The sequence below is a fragment of the Priapulus caudatus genome, unplaced genomic scaffold (assembly GCF_000485595.1).
Source record: "Priapulus caudatus unplaced genomic scaffold, Priapulus_caudatus-5.0.1 Scaffold395, whole genome shotgun sequence".
NCBI classification, from domain to species: Eukaryota; Metazoa; Priapulida; class Priapulimorpha; order Priapulimorphida; family Priapulidae; genus Priapulus; species Priapulus caudatus.
In genome coordinates this window covers 163,020-174,258 of record NW_014577456.1, presented here as the reverse complement: position 1 = coordinate 174,258, position 11,239 = coordinate 163,020, and the positions used below count along the sequence as shown (strand labels likewise).

Here is an 11,239-nt window from a genome sequence, read left to right as displayed (position 1 = left end):
CATCATCTGTCACACATTTCACATTGCCATCCACACCACAATGTATATTTTCACTACAATAGCTGGGCTCTGCAACTCCCAGGTCAGGGGAGGAGGTGAGCTAGGAAGACACAAAGCCCTGCTCGCAGTGCTGACGGATAACTTATGCAGCTTCCTGGAATACAAATGGACGTCTATGTTTCCAGCGTGCTTTGCCTCATTCACCGACCTAGCTCTCTCTACTCTCTTCTCCTCTCTCCTCTCGCTCGTCTCTTCTCTCTCTCTCTCTCTCTCCTCTCTCTCTCCCGCTCTCCTCTCCCAGTTCCGCCTCATCTCTCGCTTTCTTCTCTCATCTGTCTCTCGGCATTCTGCTCTCACATCTCTCATCTCTCTCTTCCTTCTGGCCCGATCTCAAAGACCGCCACCATGTCACCTAGCCACCACCACGGGCACACACGTGCGCGGCGGGCGATCATGCATTCATCTGCGTCCACGGTGAACTCTAGTCTCTTAAGATATAGCCGCTTCGCAATGCCACAGGGCTGTGTGGCCGAGGGAAAGGCTATAGTTCTAGAGCTAGAGTGACTTCTAATCTATGGCAACATTCGCCGCGACAAATAACGCGCAGCAAAACTCGAACGCTCCTCGAAATAAACACCCGCTACGTCGCAACAACGCACGGCGCACACGCACATTTTTCCTCGCGCACACCGGCACACGATGCAACACGCACCCGCAGCACGGCACAACACACACGCACATTCTTTGCACACGCACTCATCGCGCATGTTGCAAACGCGAGAACTACATGTACATGAGGAAAGAGGGAGCAATCTGAGACGTGCGTCAACATGTATACACATATCAGATGTACGGACCTACATGTACGTCGCAATGACGACCGTGACACGGGGAAACAACGGTCACCAAACCGAATGCACACATGATGCAACGACACACCGTCATATGAAAATTCCAAACGAAAGCCTAAACGTAACACGTTATACGCACACACGCATGGCACGCCGCACACACACAATTTTTTGATTCTTCGCACATTCATCATCACTCACTCCTAAAACTCGCCTAAGAGAGGAAACACTTACTAGAGTCCAAATGCGAGATAAGGATAGACGATAAAGCGTAACAAACTCGGCCGGCGAATGCCTCTTGACAGTATCTGAGTGATCCCTGAGCTGTGGCATTTTAACGTCCGTCCAGATTTCCTACGGAAAACCCCTCTGCAGGAGGATAGCGAGAGCGGCGGCACAATGAGTCGACATTAGCCTCCTCTCCACTGCACTTGTTTACGGCCTGCCTGCCTACCCGCGTGTATAAACTATAATGCCTCCGTGGCCTCCGCTATACTCTCTCTCTCTCTCTCTCTTCTCATGCTTCTCTCGCGTCTCTGGCTCTGAGGCTGTCTCTCTCTCTTCTCTCTCTCTCTCTCTTCCTCATCGTTCATTCTCTCTTCTTCGCTCCTTCGCTCTCTGCTCTCGTCGCTCTCTCCGTCTGCTCTCCTGTCGCTCTCTCTGTCTCTCTCTTGTCTCTCCTTGTCTTCTCTCTTGTTCTCTCTCCTCTGTCTTCCGTCTCCTCCTGTCTCTGAACTCTGTTTCTTCTTCTTGTCTTCTCTGTCTCTCCTCTTGTCTCTCTTCTGTCTCTCTCTGGTCTCATCTCTGTCTACTCTCTTGTCTCTCTCTTGTCTTCTCTTGTCTCTCTCTGTCTCTCTCTTGCTCCCTCCTGTCTCTCTCTGTCCTCTCTGTCCTCTCTTCCTTCTCTCTGTCTCTTCTCTGTCTACCTCTCTCTCTCTCTCTTCTTTCTGTCTCTCTCTCTGTCCTCTGTCCTCTCTTGTTTCCCTCGTCTCTCTCTGTCTCTTCTCTGTTCTCTCTCTGTCTCCTTGTCTCTCTTCTCGTGTTCATCTCTGTCTCTCTTTGTCTCCTCTCTGGGTCTCTTCTCTTGGCTTCTCTTCTGTCTCTCAGCATTTCTGGTCTCTTCTGTCTCTTCCTGTCTGCTTCTGTCCTTCCTGTCTCTTCTGGTCTCTCGTGTCTCGTCTCTCTCTCTCCCCTATCTCTTTTTTCTTTTCTTCTCTGCCTCATACTGCATGCATGGCGGGCACGCTTCGCACGTCAACGCCACACACGTCTACGTGCAGCCACCACCACCGCTATCTTCACAAACGCAGCCCCCAAACGTGCATGGGGGGATTGGGTTCAATAAAGGACCCTCTGATTCCATTACCAAGCCCCCACTGTACCACATGTGGAAGAGACCACTGTTGGCGGCAATGGGAGGGATTCGGAAACAGAGAGCCGATTAGTCTGCACAAATACCCTACAGCCAGAGAAGGAAAAACCCGTAGGCCACGCATCCGTCGTTCGCACGCGCAGACACAAACGCACACACACAAATACACACACAAGCGGTTCGTGTATAAATATTCTCCAGCAGCCGCATAAATGAAACGTGGATTCGGTTAAAACAATATTTTAAAACGAGAACTATCAACACAGAATGTGAACGAACGAACAAGCAAGGCCCCATATTATACATACACGTTTGAGTTCAACATCCACGTTCTCGCACTACGTGTACGTGACCAATACTGTCATACACGCCTACATGTACCTCTCTCTAGGCGTATTTATTACCTACATGTACATCGCAAACTAACATTGCCAGCTAACTGCATCTACACAGCAGAGCAGCAAACACGTACATGTATACATGTTGCATGAGAAAAAGCACTCGTAACGCACACGCCCTCGCTTAGCCCCCCCCCCCCCCGAAAAAGAAGATATATAATTCATACCACACACAGTGCTGTGCACGCCCTTACTCAAGATCACTCACTGACTCAGTGATGGCAGAAGATATATACTACCGAAGATATACTATGCGGTCTGTGTGAAAAGCATGGGGGCCACACCAACATGCAACTCGCCTCGCCTCGGTTTGACTCGACTGTATACATGTACGATTCTAGAACGTTCTCCTTAGCACAGCCACGGCGAACCAAACAAAATTATGCATACAACCGCCTCCGTGTGATACACAGTGTTCTCCAAGCAACCGATGGCGAAAATAAGAAATGCAAATAGAGGGGCCGCGTATAGCTGGCATATGCGGGGCTTGATCCAATATATCTCGTTAGGCAATGTGTAATGAATGACTAATTTGATCTATTGGCTTCAGTAACTGTATTGACGAGGCACACAGTGCGCCAGCGGTGGTGGTACTGTACATCGTGCATACATGTACTAACTGCCGGGGCCTGTAATGATAAACCAGCAACTATATCGCCCACACACTGACAACAGCACACACACTGCTACATGTACGTGTACATGTATAGTATATAATAGGAGGGCACACACAGGGTGCCACTGTACCAGTCCACCCTACCACGTATACGCTGGTGAGAGTATATCACACACACACACACATGTATGCAGGGTGCGAAATTAACGGGAGTCCGGAGTCAAATACTCCCTGATTTACTGTCGGAATCCCTGCTTTGACATATATATCATATGCAGGAGTCCGTGTGACTCCCTGAAAATTCTGCCACATTAACTAGTTCGTTCCGGAGCACGGCCTCGCGGAATTACCGTATTTTTCCAGCTAATGTCCAGAGAAAATTTGGCAGACGTGCAACCGCATGAATCTTAAAAATAAGCACATGCGTTAATGTTAATATCTCTAATTTTGAAGCTCCGACTGCAGACTCCCTCATTTTGCTGCGGACTCCCTCTTTTTGAGGTTAGGGAGTCCTTTGGACAATAGTTAATTTCTACCCCTGTGTATGTATACACAATGACATGTATATATTTATGTATATATATCAGGAGTAGATAATAGGGAACTATTATCCCCCCCCCCTATAGGTTCCCTATTATCTACTCCTGATATATATTGGTGTGAATATGTATAGTATATGCTGCTACCTACATGTGCCCAGTGACCACTGTTAGTGTTACTGTAGATGGTGGCTGAATCTAGGCTGATATATTGAGACCAGATGGCACTGCGGCTTGGGAACTTATAAATACCCTACACATGAAACAATAAGAGGAACTGGTCATCAATTTGGAAATTTGTACTCTCGGGACTATTCTGGCATGACTAACACTCATAAATTTTAGTATGTACACACACGTACACCTATCAAAGGATTACTAACACAGAGCCGACTTCCTCCAAGAGACCACACAGAGAGGAACTGAGGTTTGAAGCACGACCCCCTCACGAAAATGAAAAATTTGCCATGGATTAATTGACCCTAAGAATTTACCCAGTCATAATCACTCACCAATTCTGTCTCAGGCAACACAGGAACAGGATTCACCGAAATTCGCGAAGACCGCCGAATTCTGGGAGGTATTTCGCGACGAAAGGAGCGTCTTCGCGATCGAACCAAAATGGCGACGCGGAAAATTTTTGGCGCTTGCGCAGAACCACCGAACTCGTACGATATTCTTTGTTTGGGGGACGGCGATCATATGAATATGCGCGTCATCACCGACTGCGCAGGCGTATGACATTTTCGATCGCCTTTGTCACCGAAGTTCGTCAAAGACCATCTGCGCTTTAATGAAAAGCTACGAGCGAATATAACGCCGAAACTCGCGCAGGAGTCTGTGTGGCCCGAGAAAACTACCAGCGATTACTTCAATGCAGGGAGAGAACCCCCGGCATCGAAATTAGCTATTACACTAGATTTCGCACAATAAGCGTTTTTCACGCTCTCTCCTTACCTGTTCCCTTCCGACGCGGTCGCGAATCCTTGATGGCAGCTAATATTATCCAACTCGCTATCGCCCACGACGCCGGCAAACCGCCGCTGTCGGAAGCTCTCGGCCAATCAGAGCGCGCTTGCAAAGAGTCTTCGTGGCATTATTCGATGGCCTCTAAGAATGACAAATTAGCAGAATTTTCCCTACATCCTATAATCCTTTGGAGAGTGAGAGCACTGAAATTTCTTTGGGCGCTGGCTCCGAGAGAAAATGCCAAGACACTAGCCGACCCGAGAGAGACCCTTCGGGCAAAAATCACGGCGCGGGTAGCAAAAGTGCTCCTCTCTCGCTTACCGTCTCATTCAGAACACTCAGCTGGCGACAAGAATCGGATAAAAATTTCGGCGCGGTGCGTTCTGGGATAGCTTGACCAATCACGCTAGCTAGCAGCACACTGTATGCCCCCCGCTCTGCGTGTACATGTACATGTATACACTCTCCATGCGTGTGCAGCAGCAGTGCTCGCTCCACTCACGCACGCACACGCACGCACAGCATTGATATCCACGTTCAGGAACGGCCAAGAAATCCAAGAATAACAGTGACGAGTGACCCTAGTTATGCGTGTGAAATACGCCTCATCCACCACCAATTTCGAACGCCAGCCAACCACTGCACTCTCTAAAGAGTCAGCGTACTCGGGAACGACGAAATCCTGCGTGTAATACTCTAGCCGGAGCTAAATCATTCATGCAGCCGACCGATCTCGACCGAAGAAAATTTCCAGCTGAACGTCAGTGGCGAAACGAAGCGAGCAGTATGATACATACATGTACTTAGACAGTAATGCTTAGCCGGTGGGTAATTCCTCGCCTGACACATACGCACACACAGAGAGAGCGAGAAAGAGGAGGGGGAGAGGGAGAGAGGGGGAGCCATGCTGCAGGAAATGGGGGGCAGCTGGGATGCACACAGTCAGCATTAGCAGGGCCCCTTTCCCCGAATTCGGCGTGTTCGCTCTGCCGCTTCGTAAACAGACCAGTGCCAGCAGCGACATCAAAGGAGGCCCCGGGTCCACACACGGCTACTTACAGCATGAAACTCAATCTGCGGCCACATGGTGGATTAGAGCTTGTACTCATTACAGACATGTGAATACTGCAGGCAGTAGTCTTGAAACAGTGGACCTAGTGTGCACGCATGCATGCTAGCAAATATTCCCCCTTCGCTCGGGATCTATCACGCAAGTATCGGATTTGCGGAGAATGTCCTTCGAGCAAAAAAACGGTTTCGTAATATTCCTTCGAAAAAAAAATATTGAAGCGCGACGGTCCTACTTAAAAATGCTCAATTATTTACGTCAAAATTTTTAGATGAGTTTAACGTGTGCTATTAAATTTAATACAAATTCTTTCTTGCATAGTGTGGCGATATCCAAGTAATAAAATCTGTACCTGCTAGATAAACACATATAATTATTAATACATATATAAATATAATTCCATACATTTTAGTGCCCATTTCGCTACCAATTAATTCGGCACATTATTATCTATAACAGACATGATTGAATATACGCAATGTATTGCAAAACAATCTTTGGGTGTCCATGTGTTATATATATATTTAAAAATAAAATCCTACATTCATATATTGTAAATTATAATTATGTTATTTGCGACGTGCACTGAAACGGCATACTAGTTCCCAAAGAAAAATTGTGTATAGAACATGTACATGTAATATATAATATATTATAAATATATAGGTACCGTATGTGTGCACTACATACACTGACAGTCAGTGTGTGCCACACACACACGCACACATATAAAAACGTGAAACGTTTTCTAATTAATTTATTGTGCTAAATACATCTAGTAGTAGTACAGTATTTACACAACCTCAGCCTGTAATGTCTAGTGAATATACTGCAAACGTACATGTATAGCGGCGGCAAAGCTAGCTGTAAATTTACGCAAGTTTAGCTCGACGGATGAAACACACGGTACGGCAATAGTAGAGCGGTCTTTGTATGAGATACGTGGTGCCACGTAGACAACATATATAAGTCTTACAAATAGTATTAAATCTTTGATTCCACTGGGTAACGCTGGCCCGTAATCATCCGAGAACGGACACCGTTTTCACGCTGTACCTAATCCCATCTATCCGCCATCTTTGAAATATTTGCAAAAACATCAGCCGAAATCTCGTCAACTTACCTAACATAACAATTAACACAACATATATCCAAACTTGTCGAATCCAACGATAATCGACGACGGTATTCTCAATCTTCACGCGTCGAAGGCTAGCGGACGAGCCAGTCCACTCGCCAACATATCACCACGTTCTCCCGATGCACGCTGCTCCGCTGGGGTGAGGGAGCAAAAGCAAGCAGCCTCGCAAAGCTGTCCTCCCCGTAGGATCACAAATATGAATCTACGAACGAATTAGGCTCCCTAATATTTCGCAACAAAGCAAGATTTTGACTCGATCTGTCGCTACGTACTTACTGGAGAGAGGGAAGTATCCGTCTTGCTCAAGAGAAACGCTAAAGTGCATCCAAAATGGCGAAAAATCTCCCAAACTTTTGAACATCAAAGCCACATGCCCGCCGCCGACAGGCAATGTACACGGTGACGTCATTTGCTTTGATGTAGCCGCGCCAATCAGCGTGTAGCGCTATTTACATTGCAAAGGCTGTCAGTATTTCGCCGGAGGGGTGAACAGGTTTTATGGCGGAGCGCGGCAATATTTCTTCTCTCGCTGCCCAATTTCGCTTTACGAGTTTGTTGGCGCCAACGCTACGCGATAAAAACGGTTGACACGTCTCCGCGAAAAGCACCTCAAGTTCGCCGCGTAGTAAGCTTTTAGTCTAGGGGGGAAATCTCGTGTCACCCCCACGTCAAAAATGTCAATTCATCGAGAATTATCAAGCGTATGCGAGGCAAGTTGAATTATTTGGAGATCAAACAAGCGCAATTTTCCTCAATTCTTGCAGGCCTGTGAGCATTTTCATGCCGCGGAAGGCAGAAAAATTACACCAACCTCTTAGCGAAATCGGCAAGAATTGATGAAAACGTAAAGATGCCAACATTGAGTGCCTGACAAGCCACGGCAAGCCAGTTTACGACTAAAGCGGGCAAGTATAGGCTGCCGCAATCACTTTTGGCGTATAAATAACCCACACGTGGTGTTACGGCGCCCTTTGATGACGGTCGGCGGCAAGACAGCGGCGGAATATGTTACGCTCGCAAAATCTGCCGAACGTAAACCCAAGACGCGATGTTATTCTTGATTATCTCATCGACGTAATCGCATCGGTGCGAAGATAATGAACAGAGAGAGAGAGAGAGAGAGAGAGAGAGAGAGAGAGAGAGAGACCCGAACCTCTTTACTAATCAGCGCGCGCTCGAGGTATATTGTCCTCGAGGTAAGCAACCTTAGTGATGTGCATATATGTTCACTCACATGCAACAGCCACGGACCCGCTGCGTGCGCTGTGCGTGCGTGCGTGTGTGCGTGCGCGTGCGTGCGTGTGTGCGTGCGTGTGTGTGCGTGCGTGCGTGCCGTGCGTGGCGTGCGTGCTGTGTGTCGTGCGCGCGCGCGCGTGTGTGCGTGCGTGCGTGCGTGCGCGCGTGTGTGAGTTAATGGGAGGTCATATGGACGGCAAGCCGACGAGGTATAAGCTATAATACATAATACCCCCCCCCTCCCTCCGCGCCGACCTGAATGCTATCGCGGAGCAGCCATCATCCGGCGCTAGTGCGGACGGCGGCCATCCGAATGAATAAAATATCGCAAATTACATAAATACGGCAGCTAATTAACACGAAGCGTTGCCGCGCCGAGCTGATAGTATTCCGCCGCCTTTGATGTCGCCGACAATAAGTCGCGGCGTGCGTGTGCGTGCGGCCGGCTGCGCGATATGAGAGAGGGCCCGTGGCGATGACGTGACGGCGGCGGTGGCGGTGGCGGCGGTGGCGGGCTGTATGGGTGTATGTGTGTGTGTATGTATGTGTGTGGTGTGTGTGTATCGATGTGACGGCGGTGCGGGCGAGTGTTGAGACCACGTGATTCACACACGTCGTCGGCTCTCCGTGATTAATAAGCGAGAGGCGAGCGCGCATGCGCAGAACGCTGCTGCAGCTGCGGTCGGCGAAACGACCGAAGTATAATATATGTGTATGCGTGCGTGCGTGCGCGCGCGCGCGGCCGGCGCGCGTCTGTGTGTGTGTGTGTGTGTGTGTGTGTGGTGTGTGTGTGTGTGTGTGTGTGCGTGCGTGCGTGCGTGCGTGCGTGCGCGTACTGCGTGTGTATGTGCGTGCGTGCGTGTGTGCCTGCGTGTGTGTCTGTGTGCGTGCCTGCGTGTGTATGTGTGTGTGTGTGTGTGTGTGTGTGTGTGTGGTGTGTGTGTGTGTGTGCGTGCGTGCCTGCGTGTGTGTCTGTGGCGCGTGTGTGCCGTGCGTGCTTGCGTGTGTGTCTGTGTGCGTGCCTTCGTGTTATGTTGTGTGTGTGTGTGTGTGTGTGTGTGTTGTGTGTGTGTGGTGTGTGTGTGGTGTGTGTGTGGTGTGTGTGTGTGTGGTGTGTGCGTGCGTGCTGCTGTGTGTCTGTGTGGCGTGTGTGCGTGCTGCTGCGTGTGTGTCTGTGTGCGTGCCTGCGTGTGTATGTGTGTGTGTGGTTGTCGTGTGTGTGGTGTTGTGTGTGTGTGTGTGTGTTGTGCCGTGTGTGTTGTGTGTGTGTGTGTGTATGTGTTGTGTGTGTGTGTGTGTGGTGTGTGTGTGTGTGTGTGTGTGTGTGTGTGTGTGGCGTGCGTGCGTGCGTTCGTACCTGTGTGTGCGTGCGTGCGTGCGTGCTCGTACCTGTGTGCGTGCACACACAGAGATGTAAACACGGCTGCCCTGTAATTATGATCGGGAGAGCACGCTGTGAAAGTCGTGGGCTTCCCCCGTCGGAGCTTAATAATCCCTTCCGCTCCTTCTCCCCCTCCTCCCTCCTCGTCTTCGACGGACCAGGTGCCATACGTTTTGTCAGACCCCCCTCCCACCCTCCTCCGCGCGCCAAGTTGGCGGTACCGACTCCTTGCTGCTTGTGGTGTCTTTTGACACCCCGCGCGACGCACTCCCTGGTGGATAACAGAAGACGCACAGCACGCACGCGCGCATCGCACGCACGGCACGCACGCGACAGCAGGCCACGCCGACACACGCACGCACTCACACACGCTCACCACGCATTAATAAGTAGACGTGTCGTGCGACGCACGCCACGCACTAATGAAGTAGGGTGTGCGCGCGACGGCAACGGCGCAGGCATTAACGACCCGGGTGCGTGTGCGTGCGCGTGCGTGTGGCTGGCGCGCACGGCCTGCCTGAGCTTGGCTTACCGGGTAGCGCGCGAGCCGAAATGGTCGAGTCGGGCAAATAAAAACTTTCATCGGTCGGGCCTGAGACGCCGCGGCTGCTGAAAACCCCAGCCATAAAAGCCGCGATCGAAAAGCTAGCGCCAGGCCGCAAGAATAATAATTGTAGTACCATTTGAGTATGCGTGCGGCGCCCGGAGCCCGCAACCGTGAGAGCTGGCCGGTAAATACTACGCCGCCAGCACGCCATCATCCGGCGTCACACGGCCCACCGTCATCAATCACCCGTCATCGTCGCCGTCACCAGGCCACCGTCAATCATCACCGGTTACCAATGTCATCACACCACCGCCAGCCAAGCAGCACAGCAGGCACCGATAACGCCACCACCAGCACGCATGCAGCCACCACCAAGCACCCAGCACCGACCCGGGCCACCACCACCGAAGGCACCACCGACCACCAGCCACGCACGGCCGACCCACGCACCACCACACCACCAGCAGGCAGCAGCACCAGCCAGGCTGACTACCACCACCGACGGCGCACGTACGGCCACCATTCAAACCGGCCGACCACCCAGCACGCACCCAGCAGCCACCACCACCGACCGCCACACGGCCACCGAACACCACCAACACCAAACAAACAGCCACCACCGGACACACAAGGGGCGCACCGGGCGCGGACCAGCCGGACAGCCACCAACCACCTACCACCGACACCACGCAACCACCACCAACCACCAGCAGCAGGCATGCACGCACGCACTACCACCGGGGACGGCCCACTACGGCCACCACCACGCACCACCCAAAGCACCACCACCGCCACCGACGGCCACCACCAACACCACACACCACCACCCACCATCACCACCACCCACCACCGACCGCACCACCAACCACCACGTAACGCACGCACCACCAACACCAACCAACACCGCACCAACCACCAACCACCGCCACCAGCCAACACCCCACCACCACCCGCACCACCACCGCCCACCACCAACCACCACCGAACACCACCACCAACCGGCCACCGAAAACCACGAGGCCACCGGCCAAGGCGCGGGAGCGGGGGGGGGCCACCGCCACACAGCAATAACCACGAGGGAGGCGGACCACACGATCCGCACCAGCAGCAGCAGGCACCA

General features: G+C 51.4%; 1 protein-coding gene across 1 annotated transcript in view; it reads right to left on the bottom strand.

The window, feature by feature from the left end:
* LOC106809908 (axin-1-like) overlaps positions 1–7,429 on the bottom strand; it is a 17,361-nt gene extending 9,932 nt beyond the window's left edge. Inside the window, exon 1 of the mRNA XM_014813146.1 lies at positions 7,228–7,429. The gene's annotated coding sequence lies outside the window, so the exon portion shown is untranslated. The remainder of the gene's footprint in view (positions 1–7,227) is intronic.
* Positions 7,430–11,239: the final 3,810 nt, after the last annotated feature.